Consider the following 16,038-nt stretch of genomic DNA (forward strand, 5'->3'; position numbering starts at 1 on the left):
GAGTCACTAGGCCTGGCGCTGTCCGCCTTGAGACCGAAGATAGCATTCCGGTGAGCAATTCCTGGAACATTGAGCATCTTCGTAAGTTTTACCCGTAAGGCGCGGTTGCCGGAACCTGTTCCGGCAACCACCTTTTGTACAAGTCTTGCCGCTGTTGCATGTAATCCTTTGTACAAAGCCGGGCGCAGACCCCGTGCATAAGTAAAGCTCATATGCTCCGCACATCTTGTCAATTTCATGCTTTCTATTTTTTGCATATGTGATCTGACACTTTGTGCAGCACCTACTCCCCGGTAAGCAATAACGAGCCGTAAGGCTCCATATCTTTATTTTCTCCTCTTTCTTTTTTCTCAAGGAAAGGAAGGTTCCCTCGCCCACAAGTTTGCCGGGGGGGAAAGGAGAAGATAATGGTATGGACCAGGCGTCGTTCAAGAAAGTTTCGCCTTACCGGGAAGCAAACAACAGAAAAGCTAAGTTGCCAAAGTTTGAGCAATCAGATTTTTAAATTTTTAAGTTATCTCCCTTGAACGACCGCACTTTGTATGGAAAACCTGTGCGCGGAGGAACCAACTCGTAGCTAGTTGCGCCCTTACTTTGTTTCGAGTCCGCTCAACAACTTAAGTGAGCTGCGACTAGTTGCGACAAGGTTTCTTGTCGGTAGCGGCACCGCCAGCAGGCTGCTGACGTCCCGCACTCAGCGCTCGCGGCTAAGGTGCCTGCACCGGCAAGTTCCCTAAAAGCGTAGGGCAAAAACATACAAAGGGAGGAATCAAGTAAAGGGAATAACATTGCAATCATTACCCGGAATAGAGTTATATTACAAGGTAGCTTGTCGCGGCTCTAACAGATTGTTCTCATAACATGACCAGCAGCGACAAGAAAAGAAGAAAACGGGCGGCCTAGTCTACGCGATCGCCCTCAATCCTCTTGATCCCGCTCACCTTGTCCACAATGGGTGCGACAAGGGTCTTGAGTGCCTCCAGATCAGCATCCGGCGGCAGGGTCTTGAGGACGTTGGCGAGGTTGAGGCCCGGGTTGCGGAAGGCCACCTTCACCAACACCTTTTGAAGAGCTCCCGCGCAGATCTTGCGCGACTCGTCGGCCAGCTGCTTTGGGATCTTCTCCCGGAGCCGCTGGAGGGCCGTCGCCACGCCTTTGAAGAACAAGGTGAGCTTGGCGCTGGGTTGGAGGTTCTCATCAGAGGGATACCCGAGATCCTCCACCCCCAGCTGCGCCAGCTCCCTGTCGATATCTGCGGCAGCACTCACGAGACTCTCCGTCCAGTGCTCCACATTCTCCCTAAAAGCATTCTGGGCGGCGGCAGCACTCGCCAGCAGCGCCTTGTCGGCCTTGATCTCCTCCTTCAAGGCCACCTCCTGCTCCCTGGCGCCGTCCAGCGTCTTGGTCAAAGTGGTCAGCTTCAACTCAAGATCTGCGTTGGAGTCCTTGGCGGCGCTAAGCTCCTCACCGCTTGCCTTGAGATCGGCCTCCAGCTGCGCCACCTTCATCTCCAGCTCCTTCTTGGCGGCCTCGGCGGCTGCGGCAGCATCCTTTGCTTGCTTGAGAGCTCCGCCGAATGTTCGCTCGCGCGCGGCAAGCTCCTCCTCGTGGGCGTCAAGGTTGACCTTCCGCTGCACCAGCTCGCCCTCCTGCGCAGACAGCTTTTCAGCGGCAAGCCGCTGTTGCTCTTCAACTTCGGCCTTCTCGAGGAAGAAGGCCTTCTGCTCTTCGGCGAGTTGCTCCCGCTCCTCTGCCAGGGACCGGAGAGCTTCCTGGTTGAGACCCCGGAGCTCCCCCGCGTGCTTCTCAATGTCCGCTCCCGCCTTCGCGACAAGCGCCTCGCGGGATTCCAGCTTGGCTTGCCGCGCGCGGTAGAGCGACAACAGCTTCCGCAGCAGCCGCTCCTCCTCAGGCTCGCCGCTGCTGCTGCTCGGCGCATCAACTAGCGTCAGCCCAGCGGAGGCGAGCACCTCTCCATCAAAGCTCTCTCCCTCGACCGGCGCCCTGGAGCTTGACGCCCAGGGGAGGTTGATGAAGACGCCATCGCCGGCCTTCAAGTAGACGCCTGGCTGGGGCTCTTCGGAGCCTGGCGCTGCGGCAGCGGCGGACGGGTCGGCGGTCGACGTAGCGCCTGGCGCTCCTATCGGCCTCAGGGCCGTCAGTGCGATCGCCAGACCCCTCGCCAGCTGCTGCGGCGGCAGCTTTGGCGGCCTCGTCGCCGGCGGGATCATCAGCGCCGGCTGCTTCTTCAGTGGCAGCGGCATCGTCGGCAGCAACCTCGTCTCCATCGCTCGCAGCAGATGGGTCTGATGGCCGGAAAAGTGAGAAAAGTCAAGCAAATATCCAAAAAGAAGAATCAAAAGAAGAAGAACCCAAGGGAAGTTTTGAAGCGAGAGGATTACCTGTACCGGGTTCTGCAGTCGTGGTCTCCGCCGCTGGGGGCCGCTGGTGCTGTCCCTTGCCGGAGAACTCTCCCTTGCCGGAGACTCTCCTGCGGGGACTCTCCTTGCCCGGGGGCCTCCGGCTCCTGGTGGGGCTGCTCTGCTCCTACACAAACCAACAGTCAGATGTCAGCAAAGAAAGAGTATCCATGCGCGCCTAACAGCGGAAAGCGAACCATATACTTACGCTGGGGGCTGCTCTGGAGAACAGTTGCCGGGTCCGGCAAGGTTGTCTCGGACGCACCCCCTGCTGTCGCGGTGGGTTCGTCCTCGATGATAATCACCGGGACCTTGGCCCTCTTCGCTGCTCTCTGGGCCAGAGTCCTAAAAAGGAATAAGTTCAGAGTAAAGCAAATGAGATACAAGACAAAACAGCAAGAATTGAAGAACTACAAGTACAACAAGAGAATCTTACTCTTCTTCTTCCTCGTCGGAGCTGAACGCGGAGAAGTCGAAGTCCGGCTCACGTCCGGCGCGAGGAGGCGGAGGAGTAGTTTCCCTTGGCCGCTTGGCGGGAACAGTGGCGGTGGTCTGAGACGACCCCGCTCCGGCTGCCGCCGCGGCGTGAGAAGCGGCAGGAGCAGAAGCGGTGGTCCGGGTGGACCCCGCTCCAGTTGCCGCAGCAGCGTGAGGTGCTCCCGCGGCAACAGTGCTTGCCGCGGTGGAGCGTGTCGCGCGGCGCGGCGGCTGTTGACTCGCCCGCCGCCCCGCTACGTCCCCGGCCTTGCGGAGACGCCTTCTTGGTGGGGATGGAGGCTCTGCTTGCGGCGAGCTGCCTGAAGATGAGGAGGAAGAGGAGTTGATCTCCAGCGAGCCGCTCGTATCCTCGGCGGGCTCGCTCGACTCGACGCCATGCCCGGCAAGCTCTTTCTCGCCGATGGGCTCCTCTCGCTCGGCACGGCTTGCCGCCTCTGCTGCATCTGCCTCCTCCACGGTGAATCCAAATTCGCCCGCGGCTGCGGCTGCCGCCGCCTCTTCCAGCCTAGTGGCGATGCGTGCCATCTCCGCATCGGTGGTGTCGCGGGTGAGGCTATCCTTTTCGTCGGAGCGGACCGGCACTTCTACCAAGCCGTCAAAGAACTCCTGCACGACGTCGTCTGCAGGCTCTTGCCAAGTTGGGACAATTCCATGCGAATCGCACAGTGGCATCATTGCACGGATGCGGTCGAGCGCGGAGTTGTTGCACAGCGGAACGACACCCCTCGGCAACCTGAACACTTCGGGATGTTGAGGGTCGTACTTGAACAGCTCCTGGAGCATCGCGTTAAGCTCCAGAACAGTGAAGTTGAAGTTGAGGCCCGGACGCAGCCTCATGATATCCGCCGCATTCTTGAATTCCCAGGCGGGTCTCCCCCGTTCCTGCAGGGGGGCGATGCGGCGGCGAAGAAAATCTGCGCCAACAGCGCCTACAGTGAGCCCGGCAAGCCTGAGGCGTAGGATCCGGGTGACGGCAATCTTCAGCCTATCGTCTTCCGGGGCCACGTCACTCCAATCGCTGCCGCGTGCTACTGGGGCTTGGCGCCGGGCGGTAAACGGCTGCGGGTTCTCCTCGACAATCCAGCACCAGTCTGCTCTCCATTCCTCCCACTTGCCGCGGAACTCTCCCTCCAGATAAGTGTCCTTCTTGCCGGCCCTCGAGATCCAGGCGATTCCGCCGGATAAAGGCTCTCCTCTCTCTACTCGGGGCATAAAGAAGTGGCGAAAAAGGGCTACATTGGGATGGACTCCGACAAAGTTTTCGCAGAGATGTGCGAAAACTGCCATGGTCAGAACGGCATTGGGGGTGAAGTCAAGGAGGTGGAACCCGTAGGTGTTCATAATATCGCAGAAAAACTCAGAGAAAGGCGGGCAGAGCCCGCAGTAGAAGAACAAGGCGAAGAAAGGATATCCATTTGGAGCCGTTTTCCAAGCGGCGGCTGGAAGTACCTTCGTGCGCGGATGCGCTCGCGTCTCCGTCGACCAGAAGAGGTAGTAATTCTCCCTCAGCTCCCTCACGGCGAGCTTGGGGGGGGAAGATTGCCCGCTCCTTTCGCAGCGCCGCAAGCCGCTGCGCCTCGGTCGACTTCACAACCTTCCCCTTGTCGGCTCTCGGAGCCATGGCGGAAGTGGTGGAGGAGGTCGACGGCGTTGGTGGTGCTGGTGGCGATGGGGGGCGGGGCGCTGCTCTCTTTCAGCTTTGGGAAGACGAGGGAGCGGCGGAGATTTCCGAGATTGGAGTAGCAACCGGCGAATGGGCGAACTACCCCTGTTTCCCCTGCTTATAAAGAGGGAGGGGGCGGACGTTCCGCCTTTCCGAATAAAGAAACCACCCACGATCTCTCCCACGACGCCGCATTCAACGCGTGCCGTTCGGGGAGGGCGCGGTGGATACGGGGAGAGATACGGCGTAACCCAGGCCGCGCGTGCCCGTGCCCTGTTTTGGGCCTGGCCCAACAGCGCTCGGCACCGTGTATGGCCCAGGCCCGGGGGCTCCTGTCGGTGTACTAGAGTAGGGGTACCCTAGTATCCCGAACTTGTGCACGGGCAGTCGCAGCATCCCGCGGCAAGGCTTGCCGGGTGACCGCCAAGGTCCTCCGTGGTTCCTTTGGAGCCATTCAAGGACAAAGTATCCAAGCCAAGGAGACAAGACCCCGGCAAGAGGAGCTTGCCGGGAAGGCCAACCAAGGCAAGTCCAGCTAAGGAGACAAGACCCCGGCAAGAGGAGCTTGCCGGGAAGGCCAACCAAGGCATCTCAAGGAACTTGCCGCGACGCGCCACGCGTCCCGGCAAGGCCCGGTGAGCGACAAGCTCCCGGACGCGACAAGACAACGACCGCGGCAAGGCGCTTGCCGCGGCAAGCCACCACTCCGTGCCCGCGCTCCAGCACATCCACCAACGTGTCGCTCTGGGACCCTTCCAGGCGTACGTGGCGGGAGGCTGTGCAGCCAGCGGTGCGCGGTGGCAAGCGGCACTGACAAGATTGCCATCGTGGCGAGCGGTGGCATCCCTGACGGTCCCTTTTGCACTATTTAGGCGACGCAGACGGGCATTTAATGCCCTTGTCCCCTGCCGTCAGGGTTAGGTATGATACACTGTAGCAGGTAGCTGTACCAACCGCAACACCTTTCCATTTTTACCCTTGTCTACGTTGCCACCTGTCGGTGACCCCTTGAGCATATAAAAGGAGGCCCATGCGCAACGTAGGAGAAGGAGGAAGAAAACACTCAGGCTCGGTCTCGTTAGCTGCTGGGGTGTACTGTAGCACTCCGCGCTCCCGAGCAAGAACTCAATACAAACCACAAAGCAGGAGTAGGGTTTTACGCATCCGTGCGGCCCGAACCTGGGTAAACGGCTCGTGTGCTTCGCCTCGATCCGCTCTTCGTGCGACCCTCGCCCCCGCTGAACCGAAAGGGACTCGGTCCGCCGGTCCCATAGGTGCTCGTGGATTAGTCCCCCGGCAGGGCCAGAAATTCTTCTTGCTACCTCTTGAGCACTGTGTTGGATTTCCCCGAAGAGGAGAGGATGATGCAGCAAAGTAGCGTAAGTATTTCCCTCAGTTTTTGAGAACCAAGGTATCAATCCAGTAGGAGGCTATGCTCGAGTCCCTCGTACCTACACAAAAACAATAGCTCAATGCAACCAACGCGCTTAGGGGTTGTCAATCCCTTCACGGTCACTTACAAAAGTGAGATCTGATAGAGATGATAAATAATATTTTTGGTATAAAGATGCAAAGTAAAAAGTAAAAGCAAAGTAAAAGCAAAGCAATAATAAAGTGATGGAGATTAATATGATGAGAGAAAGACCCGGGGGCCATAGGTTTCACTAGTGGCTTCTCTCAGGAGCATAAGTATTCTATGTGGGTGAACAAATTACTGTTGAGCAATTGACAGAATTGAGCATAGTTATGAGAATATCTAGGTATGATCATGTATATAGGCATCACGTTCGAGACAAGTAGACCAAAACGATTCTGCATCTACTACTATTACTCCACTCATCGATCGCTATCTAGCATGCATCTAGAGTATTAAGTTAAAAGCAGAGTAACGCCTTAAGAAAGATGACATGATGTAGAGGGATAGTTTCATGCAATATGATAAAAAAAACCATCTTGTTATCCTCGATGGCAACGATACAATACGTGCCTTTCTGCCCCTTCTGTCATTGGTAAAGGACACCACAAGATCGAACCCAAAGCTAAGCACTTCTCCCATGGCAAGAAAAACCAATCTAGTAGGCCAAACCAAACTGATAATTCGAAGAGACTTGCAAAGATAACCAATCATACATAAAAGAATTCAGAGAAGATTCAAATATTATTCATAGATAGACTGGATCATAAACCCACAATTCATCGGTCTCAACAAACATACCGCAAAAAGAAGATTACATCGAATAGATCTCCACAAGAGAGGGGGAGAACATTGTATTGAGATCCAAAAGGAGAGAAGAAGCCATCTAGCTACTAACTATGGACCCGTAGGTCTGAAGTAAACTACTCACACTTCATCGGAGGGGCTTGGATGATGATGTAGAAGCCCTCCATGATCGATGCCTCCTCCGGTGGAGCTCCAAAACAAGCCCCAAGATGGAATCTCGTGGATACAGAAAGTTGCGGCGGTGGAATTAGGTTTTTGGCTCCTCTTCTGATCGTTTGGGGATACATGGATATATATGGGAGGAAGAAGTACGTCGGTGGAGCTTCAAGGGGCCCATGAGGCAGAGGTCGCGCCCTAGGGGGGCGCCCTCCACCCTCGTGGCCGCCTCGTGGCTTTCTTGACGGAGGGTCCAAGTCTCTTGGATCTTATCTGATGAGAAAATCACGTTTCCGTAGGTTTCATTCCGTTTGGACTCCGTTTGATATTCTGTTTCTCTGAAACACTCAAATAGGCAAAAAACAGCAATTCTGGGTTGGGCCTCCGGTTATAGGTTAGTCCCAAAAATAATATAAAAGTGGAAAAATAAAGCCCAGTATAGTCCAAAACAGTAGATAATATAGCATGGAGCAATCAAAAATTATAGATACGTTGGAGATGTATCAACGACGACCTTGAGCTTGTCGTCCTGGGCATCGACGTCGCCCCAGTCGGGCCTGCGGACCGGTGGCGCCTGCCGAACTCGGCAGAATTCCTGTGGGTCGTCCTCCTCAATCCAGCACCACCAGCCCCGCCATTCTTCCCACCTCTCCTTCTGGGCGCCATCTGGGTATGTGGCCACATTGGACCTCGGGATCTAGCTGACGCAACCAGAGATGTCGCCTCCCCCTAGATGCGAGGGTGAAAGTAGTGGGGAAGAGCGCCGTGTTGGGGATGACTCCGGCGAAGCCCTCACAAAGGTGGGAAAAAAGAGCCATTCACGCCACGACATTTGGGGTAAAATCCAAAAGGTGGAAGACAAATGTGTGCCTGACATCATTGAAGAAATCGGAGAAAGGAGGGCTGAGGCCGCAAGAGAAGTAATCGATGAAAAATGGGTACCGATTTGGGGCGGCCTTGGCGCAGTTGGCGGGGACGACGCGCGTGACTGGATGCCCCGTCTCCTCCCCCTCCCCCCCCCATCTTGCACCCCCACAGGGGCTTGAAGCTGTCCCGGAGCTCGAACACGTCGACCGTCAAGGGGAAGTAGGCGAGCTTCGTCCGGTGCGCCGCCAACGCACTCTCCGGTGGCTCTGTCATTCCGGCATCCTTGGCCACTCCCTTGCCCTTGGTGGATTTGGGCGCCATGGCGGCTGGGGGAGCAAGAGACGGAAGACGACGGAGACGCAGCGGAGGCAAGAGAAAGCGAGAGCTCGAGAAGGAGGAAGGAAGGGGGCGGCGGCTCTGAGATTGGAGAAGACGCAGGGAAGGGAGTAAAGTAAGCAGCGCGCCTGTAGTTATTCCTTTTTTATGGGGAAGGCGCGAGCCGCCTCCTTTCCCATTAACTGTGATGTGATGCATGCATGCGGAAACCGCCCCGCGCATGACCCCCACGTCACGCACGACCCTCCACGTCGCGCGTTCAACGTGGGTCGTGGGGAAGCGCAGTGGACGAGACGCTACTGCGGTAAAATCCGCCCCACCTGCCCGCGCACCATTCTGGGCCTAGCCCAAAAACGCATCGCGCTTATGTATGGCCTAGCCCTAGGGGATCCTGTCCGTGTACAAAAGTAGGGGCTCTCCTTTTGACCCCTTTACATGTGCGCGAGCAGTCAAAGCCACGCGCCGCGGCCACACTTAGCAGGGCAGAGGAGGGAAGCCGGAGAGAAGCCGAAGCACCAAGGCAAACAAGACAATGCCAAGGCCGAGAGCACAAAGAGCAGAGGGACGAGGAAGGTTCCCCGGCAAGACCCTTGCCGGGGCAGCCTCAGCGGCCCCGACAAGACCCTTGCTGGGGCGGGTCACCCAACACCAACGGAGCGCGCCACCCTTGAGACCATGGTCTCCAACACCATCAGCCACATTGGGCCAGGGCTCGGGAGGCACCTCCATGGTGGCATGCAGATCTTTGTTAAGACAAAGAATACTCAAGATCATATGAGGACTAGAAGACGGCGACCTTCAGCGGGATCCTAGCTGAGGAAGTCCACAAGGCCCCCGGCAAGACCGTTGCCAGGGATGATAGCAAGGCCCCCGGCAAGACCATTGCCGGGGACGACAGAAACACCACGACAAGACCCTTGTCGGGCCCCCGGCAAGGCCCTTGCCGAGAGCATCAGCAGGGCCACTGCCCGACCCGTACCAGCCAAGACTACCTCCACCATTCGCATGCAGCTGCCAGCCCAACCAGCTAGGCAGGCACCTGCGTGGCAACATACAACTTCCAGGCCAAATCAGCAGGCACCTGCGTGGCGGCGTGCGAACCTTCATGAAGGCCCTACCACCGCACCACCTCAGTTGCTTGCCTGTCTACATGGCACTGCATGCATCGCTAGCCTGGGAGCATGTTGAAGCGAGGAGGAGTGGCGACGTGAAGGAAATATGCCCTAGAGGCAATAATAAAGTTACTATTTATTTCCTTATATCATGATAAATGTTTATTATTCATGCTAGAATTGTATTAACCGGAAACATAATACATGTGTGAATACATAGACAAACAGAGTGTCACTAGTACACCTCTACTTGACTAGCTCGTTAATCGAAGATGGTTATGTTTCCTAACCATGAACAAAAGAATTGTTATTTGATTAACGGGATCACATCATTAGAAGAATGATGTGATTGACATGACCCATTCCATTAGCTTAGCACCCGATCGTTTAGTACGTTGCTATTGCTTTATTCATGACTTATACATGTTCCTATGACTATGAGATTATACAAGTCCCGTTTGCCGGAGGAACACTTTGTGTGCTACCAAACGCCACAACGTAACTGGGTGATTATAAAGGATCTCTACAGGTGTCTCCAAAGGTACATGTTGGGTTGGCATATTTCGAGATTAGGATTTGTCACTCCGATTGTCGGAGAGGTATCTCTGGGCCCTCTCGGTAATGCACATCACATAAGCCTTGCAAGCATTGCAACTAATGAGTTAGTTGCGAGATGATGTATTACCAAACGAGTAAAGAGACTTGCCGGTAACGAGATTGAACTAGGTATTGAGATACCGACGATCGAATCTCGGGCATGTAATATACCGATGACAAAGGGAACAACGTATGTTGTTATGTGGTCTGACCGATAAAGATCTTCATAGAATATGTGGGAGCCAATATGAGCATCCAGGTTCCGCTATTGGTTATTGACCGGAGACGTGTCTCGGTCATGTCTACATTGTTCTCGAACCCGTAGGGTCCACATGCTTAAGGTTTCGATGACAGTTATATTATGAGTTTATGAGTTTTGATGTACCGAAGGAGTTCGGAGTCCTGGATGAGATCGGGGACATGACGAGGAGTCTCGAAATGGTCGAGACATAAAGATCGATATATTGGACGACTATATTCGGACATCGGAAAGGTTCCGAGTGATTCGGGTATTTTCACCGGGGAGTTACGGAATACGAGGAAGAAGCAATGGGCCTTAATGGGCCTTAGTGGAAAGGAGCAGGAGGTGGCGCGCGCCCCTCCCAAGCCCAGTCCGAATTGGATAAGGGGTTTGGGGCATGGCCCCTCTCTCCCTTCCTTCCCCTCTTCCCCCCATTCCCCCCTTCTCCTAGTTGGACTAGGAAAGGTGGAAACCTACTCCAACTAGGAGTAGGAATCCTACTCCTCCTTGGCGCGCCCACAAGGGCCGGACGGCCTCCCCCTTGCTCCTTTATATACGGGGGCAGGGGGCACCCCATAGACACACAAGTTGATCCACATGATCATATTCTTAGCCGTGTGCGGTGCCCCCTTCCACCATAATCCTCGATAATATTGTAGCGGTGCTTAGGCGAAGCCCTGCGATGGTAGTACATCAAGATCGTCACCACGCCGTCGTGCTGACGGAACTCTTCCCCGACACTTTGCTGGATCAGAGTCCGGGGATCGTCATCGAGCTGAACGTGTGCTAAAACTCGGAGGTGCCATAGTTTCGGTGCTTGATCGGTCGGGCCGTGAAGATGTACGACTACATCAACCGCGTTGTGCTAACGCTTCCGCTGTCGGTCTACAAGGGTACGTAGATCACTCTTTCCCCTCTCGTTTCTATGCATCACCATGATCTTGCGTGTGCGTAGGAAATTTTTGAAATTACTATGTTCCCCAACAGTGGCATCCGAGCCTAGGTTTTATGTGTTGATGTTATATGCACGAGTAGAACACAAGTGAGTTATGGGCGATATAAGTCATACTGCTTACCAGCATGTCATACTTTGGTTCGGCGGTACTGTTGGACAAAGCGGTCCGGACCGACATTACGCATATGCTTACGCGAGACCGGTTCTCCCGACGTGCTTTGCACAAAGGTGGCTAGCGGGTGACAGTTTCTCCAACTTTAGTTGAACCGAGTGTGGCTACGCCCGGTCCTTGCGAAGGTTAAAACAGCACCAACTTGACAAACTATCGTTGTGGTTTTGATGCGTAGGTAAGATTGGTTCTTGCTTAAGCCCGTAGCAGCCATGTAAAACTTGCAACAACAAAGTAGAGGACGTCTAACTTGTTTTTGCAGGGCATGTTGTGATGTGATATGGTCAAGACATGATGCTAAATTTTATTGTATGAGATGATCATGTTTTGTAACCAAGTTATCGGCAACTGGCAGGAGCCATATGGTTGTCGCTTTATTGTATGCAATGCAATTGCGCTGTAATGCTTTACTTTATCACTAAGCGGTAGCGATAGTCGTGCAAGCATAAGATTGGCGAGATGACAACGATGCTACGATGGTGATCAAGGTGTCGCACCGGTGATGATGGTGATCAGGACGGTGCTTCGAAGATGGAGATCACAAGCACAAGATGATGATGGCCATATCATATCACTTATATTGATTGCATCTCATGTTTATCTTTTATGCATCTTATCTTGCTTTGATTGACGGTAGCATTTTAAGATGATCTCTCACTAATTATCAAGAAGTGTTCTCCCTGAGTATGCACCGCTGCGAAAGTTCTTCGTGCTGAGACACCACGTGATGATCGGGTGTGATAGGCTCTACGTTCAAATACAACGGGTGCAAAACAGTTGCACACGCAGAATACTCAGGTTATACTTGACGAGCCAAGCATATACAGATATGGCCTCGGAACACGGAGACCGAAAGGTTGAGCGTGAATCATATACTAGATATGATCAACATAGTGATGTTCACCAATGAAACTACTCCATCTCACGTGATGATCAGACATGGTTTAGTTGATTTGGATCACGTAATCACTTAGAGGATTAGAGGGATGTCTATCTAAGTGGGAGTTCTTTAGTAATATGATTAATTGAACTTGAAATTTATCATGAACTTAGTCCTGCTAGTATTTTGCAAATTTTGTTGTATATCAATAGCTCGCGTTGTTGCTTCCCTGTGTTTATTTTGATATGTTCCTAGAGAAAATTGTGTTGAAAGATGTTAGTAGCAATGATGCGGATTGGATCCGTGATCTGAGGTTTATCCTCATTGCTGCACAGAAGAATTATGTCCTTGATGCACCGCTAGGTGACAGACCTATTGCAGGAGCAGATGCAGACATTATGAACGTTTGGCTAGCTCAATATGATGACTACTTGATAGTTTAGTGCACCATGCTTAACAGCTTAGAATCGGGACTTCAAAGACATTTTGAACGGCATGGACCATATGAGATGTTCCAGGAGTTGAAGTTAATATTTCAAGCAAATACCCGAGTTGAGAGATATGAAGTCTCCAACAAGTTCTATAGCTAAAAGATGGAGGAGAATCGCTCAACTAGTGAGCATGTGCTCAGATTATCTGGGTACTACAATCGCTTGAATCAAGTGGGAGTTAATCTTCCAGATAAAATAGTGATTGACAGAATTCTCTAGTCACCATCACCAAGTTAGTAGAACTTCGTGATGAACTATAATATGCAAGGGATAACGGAAACGATTCCCAAGCTCTTCGTAATGCTGAAATTGACGAAGGTAGAAATCGAGAAAAACATCAAGTGTTGATGGTAGACAAGACCACTAGTTTCAAGAAAAGGGCAGAGGGAAGAAGGGGAACTTCAAGAAGAACAGCAAGCAAGTTGCTGCTCAAGTGAAGAAGCCCAAGTCTGGTCCTAAGCCTGAGACTAAGTGCTTCTACTGCAAAGGGACTGGTCACTGAAAGCGGAACTACCCCAAGAGATTGGCGGATAAGAAGGATGGCAAAGTGAACATAAGTATATTTGATATACATGTTATTGATGTGTACTTTACTAGTGTTTATTGCAAACCCTCGGTATTTGATACTAGTTCAGTTGCTAAAATTAGTAACTTGAAACGGGAGTTGCAGAATAAACAGAGACTAGTTAAGGGTGAAGTGACGATGTGTGTTGGAAGTGGTTCCAAGATTGATATGATCATCATCGCACACTCCCTATAATTTCGGCATTAGTGTTGAACCTAAATAAGTGTTATTTGGTGTTTGCGTTGAGCATGAATATGATTTGATCATGTTTATTGTAATACGGTTATTCATTTAAGTAAGAGAATAAATTGTTGTTCTGTTTACATGAATAAAACCTTATATGGTTACACACCCAATGAAAATAGTTCGTTGGATCTCGATCGTAGTGATACACATAATCATAATATTGAAACCAAAAGATGCAAAGTTAATAATGATAGTGCAACTTATTTGTGTCACTGCCGTTTAGGTCATGTTGGTGTAAAGCGCATGAAGAAACTCCATGCTGATGGGCTTTTGGAATCACTTGATTATGAATCAGTTGATGCTTGCGAACCATGCCTCATGGGCAAGATGACTAAGACTCTGTTCTTCGGAACAATGGAGCGAGCAACAGATTTGTTGGAAATCATACATACTGATGTATGTGGTATGATGAATATTGAGGCTCGTGACAGGTATCATTATTTTCTGATCTTCACAGATGATTTGAGCAGATATGAGTATATCTACTTGATGAAACATAAGTCTGAAACATTTGAAAAGTTCAAAGAATTTCAGAGTGAAGTGAAAAATCATCGTAACAAGAAAATAAAGTTTCTACGATCTGAACGTAGAGAAGAGTATTTGAGTTACGAGTTAGGCCTTCAGTTAGAAACAATGTGAAATAGTTTCACTACTCACGCCACCTGGAACACCACAATGTAATGGTGTGTCCGAACGTCATAACCGTACTTTATTAGATATGGTGCGATCTATGATGTCTCTTACCGATCTACCACTATCGTTTTGGGGTTATGTATTAGAGACAGCTACATTCACATTAAATAGGGAACCATCTAAATCCGTTGAGACGACACCGTATGAACTATGGTTTGGCAAGAAACCTAAGCTGGCGTTTCTTAAAGTTTGAGGTTGCAATGCTTATGTGAAAAGATTTCAACCTGATAAGCTCAAACCCAAATCGGAGAAGTGCATCTTCATAGGATACCCAAAAGAAAATGTTGGGTACACCTTCTATCACAGATCCGAAGGCAAGATATTCATTGCTGAGAATGGATCCTTTCTAGAGAAGGAGTTTCTCTCGAAAGAAGTGAGTGGGAGGAAAGTAGAACTTGATGAGGTAACTGTACCTGCTCCCTTATTGGAAAGTAGTTCATCACAGAAATCTGTTCTTGTGACTACTACACCAATTAGTAAGGAAGCTAATGATGATGATCATGTAACTTTAGATCAAGTTACTACCGAATCTCGTAGGTAAACCAGAGTGAGATCCGCACCAGAGTGGTACGGTAATCCTATTCTGGAAGTCTTGTTACTAGACCATGACGAACTTGCGAACTATGAGGAAGCAATGATGAGCCCAGATTCCGCGAAATGGCTTGAGGCCATGAAATCTAAGATGAGATCCATGTATGAAAACAAAGTATGGACTTTGATGGATTTGCCCGATGATCGGCAAGCCATAGAAAATAAATGGATCTTCAAGAGGAAGACGGACGCTGATAGTAGTGTTACTATCTACAAAGCTAGAATTGTCGCAAAAGGTTTTCGACAAGTTCAAGGTGTTGACTACGATGAGAGTTTCTCACTCGTATCTATGCTTAAGTCTGTCCGAATGATGTTAGCAATTGCCGCATTTTATGAAATCTGGCAAATGGATAAACAAAACTGAATTCCTTAATGGATTTATTAAAGAAGAGTTGTATACGATGCAACTAGAAGGTTTTGTCGATCCTAAAGGTGTTAACTAAATGTGCAAACTCCAGCGATCCATCTATGGACTGGTGCAAGCATCTCGGAGTTGGAATATGCGCTTTGATGAGATGATCAAAGCATATAGTTTTATACAGACTTGCGGTGAAGCCTGTATTTACAAGAAAGTGAGTGGGAGCACTACAACATTTCTGATAAGTATATGTGAATGACATATTGTTGACCGGAAATAATGTAGAATTATTCTGCAAAGCATAAAGGAGTGTTTGAAAGGAGTTTCTTTTCAAAGAAAGACCTCGGTGAAGCTGCTTACATATTGAGCATCAAGATCTATAGAGATAGATCAAAATGCTTGATAAGTTTTTTTCAACGAGTACATACCTTGACAAATTTTGAAGTAGTTCAAAATGGAACAGTCAAAGAAAGAATTCTTGCCTGTGTTACAAGGTCTGAAATTGAGTAAGACTCAAAGCCCGTCCACGGCAGAAAATAGAAAGAGAATGAAAGTCATTCCCTATGCCTTGGCCATAGGTTCTACAAAGTATGCCATGCTATGTACCAAACCTATTGTATACCCTACACTAATTTTGGCAAGGGAGTACAATAGTGATCTAGGAGTAGATCACTGGACAGCGGTCAAAATTATCCTTAGTGGAATAAGGAAATATTTCTCAATTATGGAGGTGACAAAAAGGTTCGTCGTAAAAAGTTACGTCGATGCAAGTTTTGACACAGATCTAGATGACTCTAAGTCTCGATCTAGATACATATTGAAAGTGGGAGAAATTAGCTAGAGTAGCTCTGTGCAGAGCATTATAGACATAGAATTCGCAAAATACTTACGGATCTGTATGTGACAGACCCGTTGACTAAAATTATCTCACAAACAAAACATGATCACACCTTAGTACTCTTTGCGTGTTAATCACATA

This window comes from Triticum aestivum, chromosome 3A, assembly GCF_018294505.1.
Source record: "Triticum aestivum cultivar Chinese Spring chromosome 3A, IWGSC CS RefSeq v2.1, whole genome shotgun sequence".
Lineage (NCBI taxonomy): Eukaryota > Viridiplantae > Streptophyta > Magnoliopsida > Poales > Poaceae > Triticum > Triticum aestivum.